The sequence below is a fragment of the Dromiciops gliroides genome, chromosome 3, assembly GCF_019393635.1.
Source record: "Dromiciops gliroides isolate mDroGli1 chromosome 3, mDroGli1.pri, whole genome shotgun sequence".
Classification (NCBI taxonomy): domain Eukaryota; kingdom Metazoa; phylum Chordata; class Mammalia; order Microbiotheria; family Microbiotheriidae; genus Dromiciops; species Dromiciops gliroides.
Window position 1 is genome coordinate 500694781 of NC_057863.1, and position 22297 is coordinate 500717077.

The 22297-nt window shown below is 39.8% G+C and overlaps 1 pseudogene; it reads right to left on the reverse strand.

The window, feature by feature from the left end:
- Positions 1-14377: 14377 nt before the first annotated feature.
- LOC122747828 lies at positions 14378-16925 on the reverse strand (annotated as a pseudogene).
- Between the last annotated feature and the right edge of the window lie 5372 nt (positions 16926-22297).

Below are 22297 nucleotides of genomic sequence, written 5' to 3' on the forward strand. Positions count from 1 at the left end.
CTCAGGTTTGAACTTATGTCTTCCTGACTCCAGAACCAATGTTCTATCCACTGCATCATCTGGCTGCCTCAGAAAATCTCAGAAGGAGGTGCTGCACATATGGAAAACAACATGCTCACAGGCAAATATATGTACTAAATACATATAAAGTAGATGCAAGGTAATTTTGATGGAGGGAGAACACTTACAAGTGTTCAGATTGGTAGATCTTATGTAGAGGGTAATCTTTAAACTAGGTTTTGGATGGGGTTAGAATTCCAAAAGGTGGAATTAAGGAAAAAAAGATGTTCCAGGCATGAGGGAAAGTCAATGTAAAGGGTTAGAGGTAGGAAATCAAATGACATACAAAATGAAAAGCAATGGAATGTAGAGGTCATGCTGGGGGAATGAAGCAAAATCACTTGAGAGGGAGAGCGAGAGAGAGCGAGAGAGATTGTGCCAGATTTTAAATGCCAAAGAGAATTGCAATTTATCATAGAGGCAAAAGGGAAGCACTGAAAAGTCTGAGCAAGGTGTTTTCATAGTCAGATATATGCTTGGCAGTTGCATGGATAACATATTGGGGGTGGGAAGAGACTGGAGTCATATAAAACCAAGGAGGAGATTGTTGCAAGATATAAGATTGATACAAGAGGTCAGAAGAGGGTAGAATTAACAAAACTTGGCAGTTGATTGGATATGGAACACAGGTGTGTATAGCAGGTAGGCTTGGTATACTGCACAACATGGGGGAGCGTTCCCATTAGTTTTAGTACTTTGGGGAAGAAGTCCCAAGGGAAATTCTTTCTCATTAAGTCCCAGAATTTCTACCCCATGGTTATGCATGCCATGGTATCAGAAGAGAAAGAGAAAGAGGAGGCATATAACTCACAGCTTTTGAAACTGGCTGTCTGGAATGATGAGGGTGCCATTGATAAAAATGTGGAAGTGAGAGAAAATGTGGTGTTTTGGGGTAGGGTAGATAATAAGCTCTGTTTCAGACCTGTTGAGTTTGTGATGCTCATGGGGCATCCTTTGGCAATTTCCTTTGTGAAGATGCTTAATTACTGGCTCTATTTGATACCTAATAACCCTTCATGAATATGCAAAGGCTTATTGGGTTTGCCCTGCTGAATCCAAGTTCTACTCCAACTTTTCCCCTGGTGCTCTATAATCATATTCAGTTGTTCATATCTGCCTTGGCTCCAAATTTTTCATTCCCTTTGATTCATGATGTACCAAAATAGACAAGAAACATGGCTGATTGAAGTTGAGCAGGAAAAGAAGAGAGTATTATTGTCTGCCTTTACTGTTTTCCTGGAGATGATATGACTTATGGCCCAGGTTTGGAAGGTCATCTTGGTCAAGGCCTTTATCATTTTCACTACTGTAAAATGTGGGCCAACAACACCAAATCATATGTAACTTTCAGGTGCTAAGCAACCAGCAACATTTTCAGTTCTATCACTAACCCTTCTAGATGGTACTGGGAGCAAGAGATTTCATAATGTTTTGCTATTCAGCCACCCCGGGAAATAAGAAATGTGAAGACACAACAGAAAGAGTAAAAAGGGAAAGAATAGTGAAATGAGCACTACTGAATCTCTAAAACAATTTAATCTATATACTAGGTGAGAATGCAGGTCAGTTGTCTTTGCTAGGGATTAGCAAGAGATAAATGGAACCAATAAGCAATGAGTATCAAATGGAAATTTTTTGAAGAGAAGCATCAAAAGCAAGTATCTGTGGTTACACTGTGTTTGCCTGTTTGTTTATCTGTGCAATCGTCCCTTTATCTACCCAGAACCATGAGAGACAGAAACCACTACATATTCTTCAATGTTGCCCCAAATCTTTCTTAGGACTGTGACCTGAAAAGAAAGAAAAATGGAAATTCCATTCACTGTATGTAAATATAAACATATATGCATAGATACACATATACATATATGCATATATACACACATATGTAGATGCATATTTTAAGGGGACATTTGTAAATACTACTTACCAGTTTGGGGTCAGGGGTCCCTAATTCAGTATTCACCCTGTTTATCTATAAACCAGGCCAACCAGTTCTTAGAAACTGTTCTTGAGATAAGAGGAATAGATCTTAGAATAATAAAGTCTTCTAATAATGCCATTTGATCAGAAAACAGCTCACCTTTCCTTTTTGGGGGGAGATATCCCATTTTTGCATTATTAAAGTATAAGAAAATTGGGCCAGAAAAAGAATGCTGTAATATTTTGAAGGGCATGACAACTTAGTCATTTGAAGTTGTCTTGCACAGAATTTTAAAAAGTACAACCCATCTCCTCCTACCTCTGATTTAGTTCATTTGAGTTTATTATTTCTTACTCTTTCCCCCCACAAGATACCTGAACTTCTGAGCCCCTAGAATGATGGGGGAGAATTTGGCTCTATTCATTTAGCCCTTGTATGGTCAAAAGCACCTTAATCTAGCACATGCCTCATTATGTCATGTAGAAAAGAATAAAAAACCTTGTTCAATTCCAGGGACATCACATTGGTCACTTCTTTTTAATCCACCCAGGCTTTTTGTCACAATGCTGTAAGAGATCAGATTTGTTAGATCCTTTGTCTACTTTGACTATTTTGTATATTCTCATGACTTTAACTAGTATCTCCATGAAGCTGAATTTCCAATTTCTATATCTAGCCTTAAATATTTCTCTCTAGCTTCAGTTCTTTATTACCAACTGTCTAGTAGATATTATCTGAGTATCTTGCTGATCCCCAATCTCAATATGTCCAAAACTTAGCTCAATAACTTTCTGCCAAACTATTCCTGTAAGACTGGAGAAACACAATGAGGTAGTATAAAGATTATTGTATTAAGTTTAAATAAGACTCAGATTTAAATCCTGACTTGGTTACTCACCAACTGAATAGCCTTGGGAATATCAGAACTCCTCTGGGTCTTAGTCTCTTGATTTTTAAAATTAATGGGTACACCTAAAGATGACTTCCATTTTATGACTTTGATCATATGACTCCCCTATTTCTGGAAATGGTATCCCTGTTCTCCAATTTGCCAAGGCTGTTAACTTTGCAGGAGTTTGGAGGGAAGCAAATCACTTCCTTCTCCCTTGCTTTCATCCTCCATGTCCAATCTGTCACAAAGACATTCAACAATTCATTCCAATTAAACAGCTTGTGTGCTCAGAGTATTGTTCTCAGGCCCCTGGGAAACCACACAATTTTAATTTGACCCGGCCCCTGCTGATATTCCCTCCATGATGTCTCTCTCATCCTTTTTTTCCTCCCCATTCCTACTGTCACCACTGTCTAGTTCAGACCTTGATGACTTCATTGTGCATCACACAAGCCTCTTAAATGATCTTTCTGCCACTAGTCTCAAACTAATCTAGCATACCTTGCTCATTTTCACCACTGGCCCTGTTAATTTCCTTCTAAATAGTCCTTATCTTTTCTTTAAAACTCAACTTGATCTGCCCCTACCCTACTTTTAATTTTCTTGCTTTATCTTGTCTCAATCTACTATTATTCCCATATAGCCCATACTTACCTGTTTTTGTTTATTTTTTATCTCTTTAATATCTTTCTACTTTAGTCTGCATCTGTTCAAATTCCATCCATTCTTCAAGATGGAATGCTGCTTCTTCCATAAAGCTTTCCTTGATGCCACCATTCAAAAAAGGGAATTCTGTTATATTAATGTGGTAATGAATTTCAGTATAATGTCATCTTTCCCATTTCATTGTAAACTGCATGAGGATACAGACTATGTATTATACTTATTGCCACCTCCTCACAGTTTCCACTCCAGTATCTTATATGTGGTAGGAAGCCAATAAATATTTATTTAGTGAGTCAATGAGGAAAGGAATGAATGATAGTACTTTATCTTCACAAGGAGATGCTGGTAATAAAAGTCTTCCTAGCTTATATTTCTATACAGTGCTTTACACTTTATTTTTTTAAAAGTTTTCCTTATAATAACACTGGGAGATAGGCAATATAAGTATTATTTCCTCTGTTTTATAGAGGATCATAGGTTTGGAATGGATTTTAAAAGGCCGTCATTCCCATCCCTTCATTTTCAGATGAGGAAACTGAGGTACAGAGAAGTTTAGTGACTTGTTCAGGTTCATGTAGATAGTGAGCATTTGAAGGCAGCATTTAAGCCCAGGTTTTCATGCCTTTAAGCTAGGTGGGCACTCGAGCAAGCTCCTTACTGGCTCTTTAGAGCCAATGGTTAAATTTTTAGTGTGAGCATTTGTTGTTGTTTAGTTGTTTTCAGTTGTGTCCTATTCTTTGTGACCCCATTTGGGGTTTTCTTGGCAAAAATAGTAGAGTGGTTTGCCATTTCCTTCTCTAGTTCTTTATACAGATGACAAAACTGAGGCAAATAGGGTTAAGTGACTTGCCCAGGCTTACATAGCTAGAAAGTATCTGAGGTAGGATTTGAATTCAGGTCTTCCTGACTCCGGGACTAGTGCTTTATCCACTTTGCCACCTAGCTGCCCTATGAGCATTTACATCTCAGAAATTGGCAAATGCTACAACTTTGACATTGTTCTGTTCATTATCTAGAATTAACAAGTTGATGAAGAAAATATAAATAATGTTGATTAAAAGTATGTCATGAGTACATTCCCCCCCCCCACCCTCAAAGAGTCAATTGTTAAACATTTACCAGAACACCTCTGCTTCAAGGCTAGTATGCTCTCCACTTTGCAATGCTGGTTAAGGCAAAGGGAGGCTCAAAGACATTAGTGGCTTGTTGTAAGTCACACAGTAACTGGTGACATGATTCAAAACGAGGTCATCTGACCCCAAAACCAGGACTCATGAGACTACACTACATTTTCAGGATTAAATTTAGTATTTTAAAGTTTGTTTCAATTGAATTCAGTAGCTACCTATTGAACATTTACTGTGTTGAATTTGGGAGAATACTAGTCTAAGGAGAAAATATAAGACTTTTTTGTCCTTTCTTACCCTGGAAGTTGATAATTTAGCTCAAGAAATTAGACAGACATGCACATAGAATGCAGTTAAATGACAACATACAAATTAAACCTCAAATTGGGCTACAGATGGGGGCAGCTAGGTATGCAGTACATAAAGCACCAGCCTTGAATTCAGGAGGACCTGAGTTCAGATCCGGCCTCAGACACTTGACACTTAACTAGCTGTGTGACCTAGGGTAAGTCACAACCCTCATTGCCCCCCCCCAAAAAAAAAATGGGCTACAGACTCTAATTGGTAGAGGAATTTAGACAGGAGATAACTCCTCGAAGCTGAATCTCAATCATTGGAGACAATTTCATGGAAGCAGTCAGGCTTCAGGTAAAATTTGAAAGATGGGTTAACAGGCAGTGTAGAAAGAACACTACACAGGGACCAAGAATCTGGGCTTAGATTCTACCTTGAAATTTTTGCTACCCACATGATGTTGGCAAAACACTTTTCATCTTTGGGAGTCAGTTTCCTTATCTGTAGGGTGGGAAGGTTGTACCAAATTTTCTCTAAGTTTCCTACTAATTCTAAAAAGCATAAAGAAAAAAAAAGGACATTGATAGTTTATTGGGAGTAGCTAGGTGGGGTGGTAGATAGAGCTCAGGTTATGGAGTCGGGAAAACCTGAGTTAAAATCTGTCCTTGGACACTAGCTGTATGACCTTGGACAAGTCATTTAACCTCTGCTTGCTTCAGTTTTCTCATCTGTAAAATGTGAATAATAAAAATCCCTACTTTCCAGGGTTGTTATGAGGACTAAATTAGATATTTGTAAAGTGCTTAGCATAGTGCCTGGCACACCATATAAATACCACCTATTATTATTAACTATTATTATTTCTTACTTTCAAATGACCATTGTCAGGATCATTATTTTTATATTTAAAAATGTTATGATGAAAACCAGCCATTTTTTCCCAATACAGTTTCTAAACTTCCCAAATACTTTGTATATAGCAGGTGCATAATGAATGCCTATTAAATTCGATCTTCCTGTAACTTCTTTTGCTTATTTTTATTTTTTTCGAATCTTTTGGAAATCTTTTTCTTCGTCTCAGCTCCTGATATATTTTTCAGGGAGAGCTAGTAAGGCCTATGGTTCAAACTACCTGCCCTCTCTCCTACTCTGCTGCCAGATGCTGGGGCCTCAACCTTCCTTAGGTGACAGAGCCATGCTCAGCCCAGGAAACATCTGCTGAGGATCTGGCTGTGTCAGTGATGCATCCACCCCCAAACCCCAACTGAGCTCTGGACCTATAAGGGTCTTGTTGTTTAGTTCCTCTCCAGGCTGTCGATCTGGATTTGCAGCTGAGAAAAAAGCACATTGGGTTTCACCAGTCACTTGGGGCCACCCTTTATTCACCCAGATGGCTTGTCAATGACGCCATCCCATTGTCTGTTGGACACTGGTTCAGCTGTTCTGTGCTTTTTAAATAAAATAAATAAAGCCCTCATGTTTCTATAGTAATGACCAAACTGCTCCCTTTGCTCTTGGCCTGGTAGTCCCACCTGGGCCCATCAGCTCCCAGCTTAAGAAGGTTATGAATTCAGGCAAAACTAATTATTTGTACAGCCCTGATCTAATGAATAGCTTTGAATAGAGGACTTCCTGGGGTTGGCTAAGGGAATACTCCACCCTTGTAGTTTGATTACTGGCAAGATACTGAAGGCAGGTTTTTTTTCTTTCTTTTTTTTTTTTTTTAATTTTCATCAGCAGGAAAACTTGACCAACTTTGGCTTTCCTTGGGGAGGGCCCTGAACATGGTTCACTTCCTGGCACCTTGACACTTAAAATCTGAGGCCTGGTAGATAAGAGCTCCGTGTACTTAGCAAAGACCAGTCATGCTATTTCCCAGTGATCTCTACCATAGAGAAAATCTAGGTTTTACCTTGTTGGTTTCAGTATCTGCTCACTAATCCCATGCTCCACCCAGAGCTTGCTCTCACATTTTCTTTCAAATTTAAGCATTTTTCTGTATTCAGGCCATGCTTTATTAGCCCAGGTCGCACTTGAACACTGACCATCTGAACAATGATAAGCTTTTAAGGGCAACTTGAGCCAATCTCTGAATTAAAAAAAAACTTTAAAAATGAGTTCAAGTCCTGCCCCTGACCTATATCAGTTGTGTGACTTATTGAGTAAGATGACTAAACTTTCTTTGCCCCTTTTAAATGAATCTAGGTGGCACAGTCAGAAAGACCTGACTTTAAATCTGGCCTCAGATATAGCCGTGTGTCCCTGAGAAAATTACTTAACCCCTATTTATCTTGGTTTTCTCAGTTGTAGAATGGGGATAATAATAGCACCCACCTCCTAGGGTTGTTGTAAAGATTAAATGAATGTTTGTAAAATGCTTAGTATAGTGCCTGGGACCCAGTGGGTGCTTAATAATTCCTTCCTTCCTTCCTTTCTTCCCCACAACACTCCACTCCCCTACCCCCTACCTGAAAAGTTTATGAGTTTCAGAGAAGGCTGTAATGTATCTATGTTGATAGAGGGAGTCAGTCAGACAGTCAACACACATTTAATAAGTGCCTACTATGTTCCAAGTACTGTGTCAAGTTCTGGGGATACAAAGGAAGGCAAAATAATGGGGGAGACAACATGAAAATAACTATGTACAAACAAGATATACATACATACATACATATATACACATACATATACACACATATATATATATATATATTCAGTGTCTATTTTATCAATCATCTATCTTATCTATCATCTATCTATCTATCTTTCTATCATCTATCTGAAATTGTAGATAATCAACAGGGAAGGCCTTACCCAGGATTTGGAAAGACTATTTGAAGGAGGTAGGATTTTAGTTGAGACCTGAAGAAAACTAAGGAAGTCTGGAGGTAGAGATTAGGAGGAAGTGTCTAGTTTAAGCAGCAGAAAGGAAGCAAGGTGATCAGTAGATCACATAGTATATTATGTGTGTGTGTGTGTGTGTGTGTGCACACACGTGCCTGTGCACGTGTGTGCATTCACATGTGGGTTTAAAGAGTAAGAACATAGAAAGATAGGAAAGGACCCCGTCACTGCTTATATAGTAAGAGCTTAATAAAATGCTTATTCATTCAGTGAAATTTAGTACATACAAACCTTTAGAAGAGATTTTCTGAGTCTTCATCTATTAAGAAGGGAGGTGACCATATTTCTTTCCCTTTTGCTTTCCTTTGAGTAGGAGGAACAGAGGAAAGAAGTTTTACTTTTATTTGTGGTGTAGAGGACACATTATTATTCTAAACAGGACAGAAAGGGAAGTTAAAGTGACTTTTTTTTAAGAGGAGAGAGAGATCAGTACCTATGATTTCATTGGTGTAGAGAGCTTCCAGGTGAGGAAGCTTTTTATTTTCTCAACCATTGCAGATTGTCGCCCATGCTGAAATTTAGTTTTGGCCAGTTGTTTGGGGCAGAAAATTAACATGATTGTCTGAGACCACACACTATGTGTCAGAAGCAGGTTGTGAACTCAGGTCTTCCTGACCCCAAATTCATTCTCTAGCCATTGGGGCCTGGATTACAGGGTAAAGGAATCTAGGCAGGTGGTAGTTCCATGATCTGTATCTGGGCATCCACCAGTGAAGCCTAAGTTGTTTGCATTTTTAAACAGTTTGAAGCTAAACAAGGGGGCTTCACTCTCTGTCTCTTTCAGATTACTCCAAAACTGAGGACAACTCCTGGCAGTTTGGTTTTCTTTGAAATTGAAATGAGCCAATTGATCCTTGGCTGGAAGACCTCCAGTCTCTGGGTTCCATAGGGTGGGGAGACTGGTTATGTTAAATTTTGGGGAGCTGAATGCATTTGGCCTCTCTTTACTTCCTTCCTCCATTCTGCATTTCTGAAGTTTTTTTTTTTTTCTTTTCTGGTGTTCTCTTTCCAATCTCACATTCCACACTGGGCTTGCGGAAATCTCTTTCGATTTTTGAAAGCAAAAACAAACTGAGACACCAAAGATGCTGCCCCCCTGGTGAAAACTCAGTTGGAGATTAAAAAAAGGATCACAAAACTTAAATGCTAGGTGGAATACTGGTTTTTACACACTCAGACAATAGTGTTAGCAATGCATCTTAGACAATGTTCTTACAAATTCTCACAGATGTCTAAAAGTAATACATTTAAAACTCTTCCCAGTAATGACTATAGCTTTAATTCTTCAGAAAATGTAGTGTGGGAGGTTATATACTGATTCTAATTATACTGTTTTTATTCTGACTTGCTACCTATATATAACAACCTTGGGTAAATTACTTAATCTCCCCAGGCCTTAGTGTCCTCTGCAAATTGAGGGGGTTAAGACTCTATAGCTCATGAGATTCTTTCCAGCTATAATGAGTCTACTACATTCTCCTTTGGAACTCCCTTCAGAAAGTCACTAAGTTGTTGATACCTTTTGACCCAGTGGTCCCACCACTAAGCATAAATCCCAGTGTCATGGGGCGCAGAGCACCCCAGAATTTCTCTGGGGCACACCGAGGAATCTTCTCCTTGAGAAACTAAACCAGAGGACAGATAACGCCTAGAGAGATAAACTGAACCAAATCGGACTGAGCTAGCTTCGGATTCCTACCCTTCATTCTGGTCTCCCTTACCCTGGGGAGATAAGTTTGGGTGTGGCTTCGGCCTTTGTGTTCTGAAGAGGGATCTGTAGCCACCCCTCACCCAATTCCTTTAGTCACTACCAGTGGGGGATGGTCCTCCACTCCTCACCCAATTCCCCCAGCTACCACCAGTGGGGGATGGTCCTCTCTCACTAAAGGAATTTTTCATGGGCAGATGGGCCACCCCATCAGTTCCCTATAAAAGTACCTTCCAGTCTCCTGTTCAAGGAGATTTGGTACCTCTGAGCCATGTGCTTTATGCCAAATCTCCCCATGAAAAGTCCAAGGATTTCTTTCATGGTTTCCCTCCCCCCACCCTTCCCTTCCCTTGCTCCTAAATAAACTATCACCTTATTCTAACTACTTTTGTGTGCAAGAGGGTGTAATTCTTTAAAGAGGAATTCCCAAGAACCCCAACTCCTTCCCACCAACCCGTACCCCATTTTCCCCCATATCAAGTTCATACAAGTCTGAAACCATCCTTTTCATCATTATTTTTATAGCAGTTATATTATATTCATATACCATAATTTGACAACCCTTTCCTCAATTAAAGACATCCCCTTAATTTTTAGCTCTTTTTTAAAAAAAAAATAAAAACAACAAACAACAAATAGAGCTGCTATAAATATTTTTGTACATATGAATCATTTCTCCTCTTTCTTTGATCTCCTTGGGGGCATAGACCTAATAGTAGTGATATTGCTGGGTCAAAGGGTATGCACATTTTAGTGACATTTTGGGCAAAGTTCCAAATTGCTTTCCAGAATGGAAATGCCACCAAACAGTGCTTTAGTGTGCTTGTTTCCCCAAAGACCCACTAACATCTGTAATTTTCTTTGTTTATCATCTTTGCTGATCTGACAGGAGTGAGATAGAATCTAAGAGTTTGTAGTTTTCATATTATAAGTTATCAGGATACTTTTTTCACATGTTTGTTGATAGCTGGGATTTCTCATATTAAGAACTTATTTGTCCATATCCTTTGACCTCTGTTGATATTTTTGTAGTAAAATGTTCTCATTACTGATGATAGTAAAGCGACAACATTTTTTTTTTTTTGCGGGGCAATGGGGGTTAAGTGACTTGCCCAGGGTCACACAGCTAGTAAGTGCCAAGTGTCTGAGGCCGGATTTGAACTCAGATCCTCCTGAATCCAGGGCCAGTGCTTTATCCACAGCACCACCTAGCCGCCCCTAAGCCACCACATTTTAACTCTATCAACTTAGTACCATGTGTACTAGTTGAGGAAGCATAGTGGCACTTATAAAGAGAATGAAGTCAGAAAAAAATGCCTCAACTGGATCAAATTTGTACAGAGGAAATCCATGTGGAATGTAACCCAATTTTAATGCCCTCAGGGATCAATTTTCAAGATAACTTAGAGAAGGAGTAACCCCCCCCTCCTCTCCCCCTCACCCCCAAAAGGCAAAAGGGCTGATCAGGAAATCATTAGCAAATATTTTTTAGCCTTTCCATGAAATCCTTATGAAAATGATTTACACATGTATCAAGAATATTCTTGATGAAAATGAAAGAATGTACCAGGAAGAATTTTATTTTATTTTATTCTTATAGTAGACTATATCTTGATAAATCGTACAGCTGGTTGGTTGTTTTCCTTCTTCTCAAAGAGGACCAAAATGACAACACTTTGTTAGTGTCAAGTTACAATGTTTCCAACTGTAGCCAATCAGACCAATATGAGTTCAGAATGCTCTACAACAGGTCAAGATACAAACCATCCATATGAACACAACTGACTAAAAGGTGAGAAAACTAAGAATTCCTTCCATGTGTATTTGTTGAGTTAAAAAAAAAATGACTTGTTTGAAAAAAAAATGCATCCTTGAAGGGTCTTCTCAAGGTATATTTCATGGATGTTTAAAAATTATACCTGATTTTATGAGGGGTGCAACTACAAAAGATAATTTTGTAATGCGACAATTGGAGTGGTGATAACTTCTGGAGAGTTACTGTAGGAAAGCTCTGCCATGAGGAGAACACATCTGAGGGCAAGTCATGTGGCTTGGAAGGTCAGTTCCTTGGCGTCAGGGAGTGACGTTTGCTCGTGGGCACTGTCCATCAAAGCTACCAGCCAATTAACTTGGAACTGTGTGTGTGTGTGTGTGTGTGTGTGTGTGTGTGTGTGTGTGTGTGTGTATGGGCTGTTTCAGTTTTCAAGGAGAGGCTTCTGGGAGGAAGAAGGAAGCGTTGGCTTCTTTTTGTTCCTGACCTTGCCATGGCAGGTCGGATGATGGGGTCTCTTAGAAATAGTTAGGTTTTTACCTTTCTCTCTGATCATTAGATGCTAATGCTTTTTAATAAATGCTTAAAAGTCTAAACTCTTGCTAAAGCTTCTAATTTATTGGCAACCACTCATTAGAATTTTTGACAGACTAGCTAGAATTTACAGACAGCAACATTCAGATGGTGACCATGAAGCATTCAGTGAATGACTTTGTCCAATTATCTTAAACATTAACCTAAAGGGAGGCTCATAGGATTGTAGATTTTTGAGTTGAAATGATTCTTGAGTGGTTACCAATGTCAATCCATTTATTTTAAAATATGAGAAAGCTGAGGCTCAGAGAAGTTCAATGACCCACTCAACATCACACAGCTCATGTCTTAGAAGAGATTTAAACACGGGTCTTCCTGTCTCCAAGTCTAGCATTCTATCCACTGCCCCTTTGAGGCACCAAACAGGGAAACATGTATGTGCTTATCTATGTTTGTGAACGTTGCAGAGGATGTCTTATACAGAGTAAAATTGGAAGAGTGATTCCCTTTTTACGGCATGGTGAAATTGTACTGACTGCATCAGGCCATCTCAAGGTTTCTTCAGTGTCATCTATAGCATTCAAAACAAATGTGTTTAAGTTCCCACCACAGAAAAACAAAGCAGATGAAGAATGTATGTTGCCAAGATCACAACTCACAGTCAAAATGGTGGGTTCCAAATATATCTCAGGACATAAATGATAAGTAGACAATCAATCAGGGCCATAATCGAATAATAGGGAGAGGTTTGGTTATATTGTAATTTGGAATTTTCATAGCAAATGATTCCAAGCTTCTCTTCAAAAGCCCCACTTTTTAACAACAATATTTTCCCAGTGAAACTCTATGGCTGCAAATAGTGGCCTTACCTCCATGTGCCACAAGATATAAAAAAATCTAAGATGGGTGTAAATAAGATACAACTTATTAGCCATCTTCAAAGATGTGAAATGAATGTGAAACCCAAGTCCTACCTAAAAATCAACAAAATGTAGAAGAAAATAAAAGAGGTGGATAACCTACATTTTTTGGATTACTCATGTGGTCCCTTTGAGTTTAGTGATGAGGGATAGTCTTCAGAGTTCCATTTGGAGAAAAGGATAGTTCCTAAAGCAACATGACTTCCAAGGTTCACACATCAAACTATTCATATAACTGAATGGAGAATTCAGAGAGCTTGATCTTCATTAAGGAACATTGTTCCTTACATTTTCTTTCTATACCCTTACTCTGCTCATAGAATCAATGTTGCTATCTTTTATTGTCTTTTGATTTACATGATAGAGAATCTTAGGGTAGAAGGGACCTTTGATGTGTGACGAGTAAAATTTAATGTGTGGTCACCTTTATTCTTGTCCCAAGTGTAGGGAAAACTAGCTAGTGTTTACTAATAAATTAGAAGCCTTAGGACTAAGTTTGTCATTAAGCATTTATTAGTGAAAAAGAGAGAACACGTGGAGTTCAGAAAGATAGAAAAGCCTATCTACCTTAGAAGAGAGATCAGAATTCAACCTGGCCTGGTTCTTCTGCCACTACCATGAGGTTCCAGCAACAAAGAGACCAGAAGCTCCCTGCAGTAGGAAATAGAGGCAGTCCCAGAAGAGAGGTGATCCCCACACACCACTCCAAGCTTGGCTGGTAACATTCAGGTCCATTGATTGACATGACTTGAGGGTGATCCTTTAGTTAGTTAGGAGTTCGTGTGTGTGTGTGTGTGTGTGTGTGTGTGTGTGTGTGTGTGTGTGTGTGTTGGGGGGGGGGGTCTGAGTACTCTTGAGGGCCAGGTAGGTGTGGCTTAATCACTCTCACTCAATTTAATCAATCCAAATAAATCTCCAGGTGGGGCCTTTGGGCATTGGCAAATCCTATTATTTTCTCACATTTGTCATTTTGTTCACTCTCCTAACCCCATGTAGGAATACCCTCTAAAGCAGTGGCATCAAATTAAAATAGAAATGGAAGCCACTAAATCATATGTAAGGATACCTGTGGACCATATATTAATTTAGCTATAAAATGTAACATTATCTATGTTTTATTCTTTTTTCATTTATTTTGTCAATTATTTTCTAATTTATTTTTAATATGGTTAGGAAACACTCAGGAGTGTTATAGGCTACATGAGCAACATGTCTGGTATGTCTGCTCTAAAGGGTCTCTAAAAAGGACTCCTCCAGTTGTAGCTCCAACACTCCCAATTACAGAGAGCTCACTCTTTTCTTAGGAAGTCCATTACAGTTGGGGATAGCTTTAATTATATTAAAAATATTCCTTATATTATGCTATAGCGTTTTTTACTGCAAGCTTCTACAGAGAATCCTTTGTGTGATTCCTTCTTCTTCTTTTTTTAAACAATGGCATTTAATGGGAACTAGTGGTATGGTTACAATTACAAAGTCTAACACAAAACAAGGATAGGGAGCTGAGTGGGAAGGTTATAAAATAAAGGGATCAACAGTAGGTTCTGGAAGGAAAGAAAGATGGCATCTGAGCCAGGCTAATATGGCCTCTTTCATCTGTCTTGTCTGTGTTCACCCCTTGAGTTCATCTTGCCAGTTAAAAAGCTACCTCTGGGGATGCCCATCAATTGGGGAATGGCTGGACAAGTTGTGGTATATGAATACAATGGAATACTATTGTGCTGTAAGAAACGATGAGCAGGAGGTGTTCAGAGAAACCTGGAGGGTCTTACGTGAGCTTATGATGAGCAGAACCAGAAGAGCATTGTATGCAGTATCATCAACATTGAGTGTTGATCTACTGTGATGGACTATATTCTTCTCACCAATGCAATGGTACAGAGGAGTTCCAGGGAACTCATAATAGAAGAGGATCTCCAAATCCAGGAAAAAAAAAAAAAAAGAACTGTGGAGTATAGATGCTGAATGAACCATACTATTTCTTTTGTTTTTGGTGCTGACGTTTTTCTATTTTGAGGTTTTTTGTCATTGCTCTGATTTTTTTCTTATAACATGACTAATGCAGAAATATGTTTATTGTTATTATGTGTATCTATCTCTATCTCTATCTCTATCTCTATCTCTATCTCTATCTCTATCTCTATCTCTATCTCTATCTCTATCTATCTCTATCTCTATCTAACCTATATCAGATTACCTGCTGTCTAGGGGGAGGGGGAAGGGAGGGGAGGGAGGGAGAAAAATCTGAAATTGGAAAGCTTGTATAAACAAAAGTTGAGAACTATCTTTATATGTAATGGGAAAAAATACTTTATTAATTAAAAAATAATAAAATAAAATAAAAATAAATTTTAAAAAGCTACCTCTGTCCCCTCCACCCCGGCCCTCTTGGAATCCCCCACGGCCCCCGCCTCTGTGTCAGTACCCTCCAAGGTCATAGCCACCCCTGCCACCTCTCCGATCATCTTCAAAATTACCCCCCCATATGAGAGCCTCCAGGTCCCCCTCTGGATCCATCAGGTTTAGGTGCCTTACACTGGTTACATTCATTCCTCCAAGAAAAGTTCATATTCTCACATGTGGGATTAGGACACTTCCAGTCTCCAGCTTGCCACTGCCTTCCACCACCCCCCTCCACTAGGGAATCCTTCTCTGCTGCCACCACCACTGCCACCACCTCCAAAGCCTCCATGGCCCATGGGTCCTCCATGACCAAGGCCACCACAGCCATTGCCACCGCCTCTGTTGGAGTCTGTTCTTTGAGTAGCAAAGGAGACTTTAATGGGGTTTACAGAAAATTCTTTACTATGTGTGATTCCTTCTTAGACAAACCAATTGTCTGGATCTTGGCTCCTGAGACTGTCCCATCAGGACTGCACCCTGTGCCCCTTGCTAATTAGGGTTTTTTCTGGAATGATTGAATTTCACCATGGTAGAATCAAAGGATGAGATTTAGAGCTAGAAGCGACCTTAGAGGCTGTCTAGTCCAGTCTCCTTATTTTCCAGATGAAGGAATTGAAGTCCATAAAGATATAGTGATTTGCCCAAGATTTTTCAGCTAGTAAGTAACAAAGGTGGTATTTGAACCAGGGTTCTCGGTGTTCTTTCCATGATACCTTGATGCCTCTCTGGGCTTTTAATCAATCAGGAGGGCTCTTGATTGGATGATGGGCTCTATTCATCTTACTATCAAATCATCCATATAAATATTTGATGACTATTATGTATATACATTGATATATGTATCCATGTATGTGTGTATGTATAGACACATTTATATGCTTATCCTTTTCTTTTAGAAATTGGGGAGGGCATTGGAAAATTTTGACTTAAAAAGTTTTCAAATTGTCTCAAAAAATGAGAATAATTTGATCCAATACCTAGGTTTGTCTAATGTTCAGCTTGCAACCTATGCGTGCCTTCTCATTCTGGGGGATTTTTTGTCCATGTTGTTTGATGATGGTGATGATGATAATGAGCTCTAGCCATAAGGCAGCAGCAGTAATGAGATTCAGATACTCCAGATGAACTCCTACCCCTCTCTGGCAGAGAATCAAAGTCCAGATTTCACAAGTGTGCTTTATCTCTCCCATCAGCTCCCGTAAACTGATTCCAAGGGGCAATCCCAGTCATTGTACCTTCTCATCTAAGGAAAGGCACAGTCTCAGGAGCACTAGCCCTTTGACCTGCTGGTCAAACGAGGCATTACTCACCCTGTCACCAAGCCCCACTGACCCTGGCCCACTGCCGATCTGGGAGCTCTGGAGCCTGGGACAGCAGTGCTGCCATATGAGTAAGACAGGATGCTTGTTGGGATGAGGGGGCAGGGGTGGAGAGGGATGGAGAGGGAGGATGATGCAAAAGAGCTTGATGTAGCCCAGGACAAACAAATATCCTACCCTTGGCTTGTGCTCTAAAGGAAATGTGGATGCACTCAGTGATGAAGGATGGAGACAATGGCCAGATGGAGGGGAAGGCACTGGTTTTATTGCAGGTGTCTGAAGTCATGATCTTGCTAAACCAAACAACAGAGTGTGCCTCAGGGGTGACAGAGGGAATCTTATTCAGATTGCTGATGGGCTCAGTTTCTCCCACTGACACAATGATAGCTTCAGGTTTACTCATTCAGAAATAGGACTAACTGGACACTAACACAGGAAACTAACTCATTCCCATTGTGCGTCCACAGCAAGTTATAGAAAGGGGTCTGTGAGTCCAAACAATCAAAGAGAAAGAAACTCTCATTTTTTCTCAAACACTGAACTGTCTGGGAGCTAGACCTAGTTATAAGGAATCTGTTTGACCCCTCTAAAAATAGTCCGAGGTCTGTTGAAAAGAGTTACCAGAGTTCGGGTTCTTTTCACCCTTGTAAATTAGCCCCATGAGCGACTCAATTTTATTATAGTGAATTGCAGTGTCCAGAGCACTGGACTTGGAGATAGGAGAGACATGGGTTCGAATCTCACTTCTGATATTCGTTAATTATATGACTTGGGCAAAGGCATTTAACTTCCTTGAGCCTCACCTATAAAACAGATAATAATGTCTGGAGCACCTGCTTCCCAAGATCACAGTAAGGATCAAATGAGGTCATGACAAGTCAAATGAGGTCATTGAGTGCTTGGCAAACCTTAAAGTGGTATATAAAGAGTAGGCCTTATCACAACTTTTAATGATCCGGTTGTAAGTATCGAAATCTATATAAAATGAGTACAAAGTAATTTGGTAGGGAGAAGAACCCTATCAAATTACTTTGTACTCATTTCATATAGATTTTGAATAGATTTATCTGTATATGAGTAGTACAGTGGCTGTAGGGGATAGAGAACTGACCTCAGAGCCAGGGAGACCTGGGTTCAAGTCCTATCTCTGACCCATACTGTGTGTGTGTGTGTGTGTGTGTGTGTGTGTGAGAGACCATGAGCAAGTCACTTAACCTCTGTGCTTCTTAGACAACTTTCCAAGACATGGATTTTAGGGAGTCTGTGAAGTTGAATGGGGAAAACACAAATCTTTATTTTTCTAACCTTTAACTGAAATTTAACATTTCCTTCAGTTATGAACACAAGGACCAACCATTATTATGAGAAGGTACAGCTATTTCACCACACTCCTTCCAAAGAGATCTGATGCATTCAAGTTGCCCAAAGGATGCCAATCTGCCTTGGTAGAGGAAACTCCCTACAGTAATGAAATCTAGTTTCTATTCTCTTATCTGTGACCGTTTGCAGGATATAAATTCCTTGAGGATGGTAACTGCTTTGTTTTCTTATCCCCATCACCCATTCTGGTTCCTGACACAGAGTAGGAGCATTAGTAACTGCCTGTTTCATGAATGAATAAATGAGTGTTTCTCATGCCAACTTGACTTAAGAGGAGAGATTGCCAAATGGACTTATTTGATTTTCTCTTCTGTTTCGCAGCTCTGGGAGAAGCATGTCTCAGATGCAAGGAGACACAGGGGGAATCTGTAATCACAGTCTCCCTCAGCTTGCATGTGATTCAAGGCAGAGCCCTCTGTCTGAAATAATAAACATCTTGGAGCAGCCACAATCTCAGTTCCTGACAGGATCTGCAGTGGGAGAGATCAAACGTCAGAAAAAGCCAGCCAGGGCGGGTGCCTGTTTTAATAAGCAGTTTATTCCAGCTGTTTAGGGCTTGAAAGTCCATCCCTAACAGCTGGGACTTGGTGGCTTTAACAATACACCCTTCTTGGAAGAGTTCAAAGTATTTAGGAGACATTGTCTCACAGGCAGAATCAGATTCTTAGCCACTTGGTTGCGAAAGACTTCAGAGGGTACCTGGTCCAGCTTATAATTGAGGAGGAATTCCACTGCAAAATTCCTGACAAATGGTCATCCAGCTCCCCCTCAGACACCTGTAATGATGGGAAACTCATTACCTCTACAAGAGCCTTCTTCACTTTTCCTATGATTCTGTTAGGAATCTCTCACTCCACCCCCTTATATAAAGCCAGAATCTTCTTCCAGATATATCTTCATATGCTCCTCATTCTGCTCCCGGAGAATGAACTTGGTTAGCTGTTTTAGAGTCATCTGACTCTTTGTGACTCCATTTGGGGTTTGCTTGGCAGACATACTGGAATGGTTTGCTATTCCCTTCCCCATCTTATTTTACAAATGAGGAAACTGAGACAAATGAGGTTAAGTGACTTGTCCAAAGTCACATAGCTAGTACATTTCTGAGTTGAGATTTAAATTTAGAAAGATGAATCCTCCTGACTCCACAGCTGGTGCTGTATCCACTGTGCCACCTAGTTGCCCCTGAGGATGAACAGACCAAGGCTAATTGTTCTACCATATAACAGAACTACAGATACTTGAAGATAGCTATTACTCCCCATCTTTTCCAAGTCTTCTCTTCTCCAGGCCAAATATAGTAGTAGTAGTTGTAGTAGTAGTTGTAGTAGTAGTAGTAGTAGTAGTAGTAGTAGTAGTAGTAGTAGTAGTAGTAGTAGTAGTAGTAGTAGTAGTAGTAGTAGTGGTGGTGGTGGTGGTGGTGGTGGTGGTGGTGGTGGTGGTAGTAATAAACAATAATAAGCATTTATATAACACTTTAAAGTTTGTAAATAACTTTACAAATATCACATTTTTTCTTCACAAGTACCTAGAACAGAGGTCCTATTATTATCCCCTTTTTACAAATGAGGTAACTGAGTTACACAGAGGTTAAAGGCCTTGCCTAGAGTCCTACCACTAGAAAGTGTCTGAAGTCAAATTTGAACTCAGGTCTTCCTGACTCTAGGCCCAGTGCTCTATCCACTGTGATATCCAACTGCTAAGCATTGCAAATTCCTTCAAATAATCCCAATACAGTATGGTTTCCAAATTAATTTTGTCTTTGTGGTCTTCCAGAATAATTTTTCTTATGTGTAGACCTAGTTGTTACTTTCATACTAAAAACAAAACAAAAAAAAAAAAACACACAGAAAAAACATCCAAAACCAAATTTGTCAGTTCTCCTGTTTCCTGAAGGTAAAGTTCAAACTCTTCTGTTTGGCATTTAATACTTTCTATCTTCTAGTATTACTTGGTAGTTCCAGTCTTTTCTCATATCCCTCTTCTTCATGGACTTTGTGCTTCAGCCAAACTGAACTCTATTCTGTCCCTTGAAAAGCCTTGTGCTCTTCCCTTTTTCGAAGTCTTCTCCCTGCCTAAGAGTGCATTCCTATCCCTTCTTCCTAACAGTGTTGAACTCCTACCAATTTCTCTTTTTTCTTTTTTTTCCTTTTTTTTTTAGTGAGGCAGTTGGGGTTAAGTGACTTGCCCAGGGTCACACAGCTAGTAAGTATTAAGTGTCTGAGGCCAGATTTGAACTCAGGTACTCCTGACTCCAGGGCCAGTGCTCTATCCTCTGTGCCACCTAGCTGCCCCTCCTACCAATTTCTTAAAGCTAACTCAATTCCATCTTCTCCAGAAAGGCTTCCCTGATTCCCTAGGCCATTAGCTACATTGCTTCTGTGATCTAACACAGCATTTTGCTTTGTGCCTGTCTATCTCTATTGGTGTATTATTCTCCTAGTAGTCTACTAGCTCCATGGGGACAAAGACAGTTTTATTTAAGCTTTCCATTTCTTCCAGGACAAAGAATAGTGGTTTTACCCATAGTTAATATTTAAAACATTAGAAGGACAGAATTTAGGAATACCTTCAAGTACCAAGCAAATTTGGTCCTTCTTAAAATGATACAATAGATATTTACTCTATCTGAAGTTAAGTGCTAGAGGTTCTAGGGACAATTAATAGTTTAGATTAGGCTGTGTTCCTTGCCTCCAGGAACTTACAGAGTAATGAACACAAGAGAAATAGCTGTAATATCTAATATTACATGACATTTGTTGGAATAATAAAGATAGGGCAGGGACTAGGATAGGACTAGGTCTGTGATTTCATTCGTATAAAAAACTTTATGAGGGGCAGCTAGGTACCACAGTGGATAGAGCACCAGCCCTGGATTCAGGAGGACCTGAGTTCAGATCCGGCCTCAGACACTTAATGCTTACTAGCTGTGTGACCCTGGGCAAGTCACTTAACCCCAATTGCCTCACAAGACAAAATAAAACAAAACAAAATAAAAACAAGAAAAAAACAAACAACAACAACAAAAAAACTTTATGAGAAAACATCCTGTATCAGTGTAGGTCCTCATATTCTCTGCAATATAGCCTTGAAGAGCTGCCTAGAACATGGAGAAATTAATTAACCCATCCATGTCACATAACTAATATGTTTCTGAGGGGAGATTTAAACCCAGGTCTTCCGGGCTTCAAGATAGACTTAATGAATTATAGATGATAAATAAATGGATATTGTTGCATGTTATGTTTGTTGGGGTTGAGAAGAAAAAAAAAAGCATAGAATGTAATCTCTTTGAGGGCAAGAATCATTTCTTTGCATGGCCCAAGTGTAGTACAGGATCTACTACCTAATAAAAGGTTAATAAATGTTTATTGGTGGAAATGGAAGCACTGGGTTAGAAAATGACTAGAGGTCTCACAGTCAGCTTTTCTCAAGTCAAATTGAAGGTGTGTGTGAATTCAGTAGGAAAAGGTACACCTGATTTAATGACCGCACCTTTCTCTAAAAGACCAGATCCTTTAATAGAGAGGATACTAGGAGAAATATAAGGGGAAGAAAGGTCAGGGGTTATAGATTCAGAATATTTCTAAAGGACTTCTCTGTATCCACAGAAAGTTGGCTTGCAAGGACAAGAGTCCTGTCTACAACTGTTGCTTTTCCTAGAAGAATACTGCCCTTGGGCTCCTGGCCCTATGAAACAAAGAACTCTCATGGACAAAAAATCCTCAGGAATTCCATCCGTTAAGCAATGCGAGGGAAGAAATTGAATATTTTTGTCATCCTCCACTCTTGTGGCCAGCAGCTTTGGTCTTATTCCAGCATTCTGGGAGTTGACTGTGCCAATCCTTTAACGTTTTCAGCTCCTCTAATTAAGACTGTACTTGTTGGAGTCTTCCTTCATCTGATTTCCTTTTTCTTCCTTCTACAACCAAACTCCTTCGCCTCCTGCCCAAACACAGTCGTTTCACTTATTCCTCTTAAACTGACCCTATTGTTAGACAAGTTATGGCTGAAATTTCATTTCTCCCATTAACTGTTTATGGAGGGATAAATCAGAGCTGGTGAATTGTGTTTGAGGAGTGGCCAGAGAGGAGCTTCCAGGGCCTGGTAAACAGGACATGGTGGAAGTTGGGAGCTGGACACACGCTGCTCTAGCTCTCCCCCTCCCTCTTGCTGTCAGGAAGCGCTGGGGAGCTGGGGGCCCAGGGAGCACACAATAATGCAGCGGAAAGCAGCATTTATAAATACTGAGGGGTCAGGGCCAGACCTGGCAAACAATAGGGAAAATGATGGTGGAGGCGGTAGGGGGAAGGCCAGGATAATTCTATCAGACTGACAATAACCAACTGAGGGCAGCCAGGGATTGTAGAGAGGGGCTGGGAGGTGGGAACAAAACAA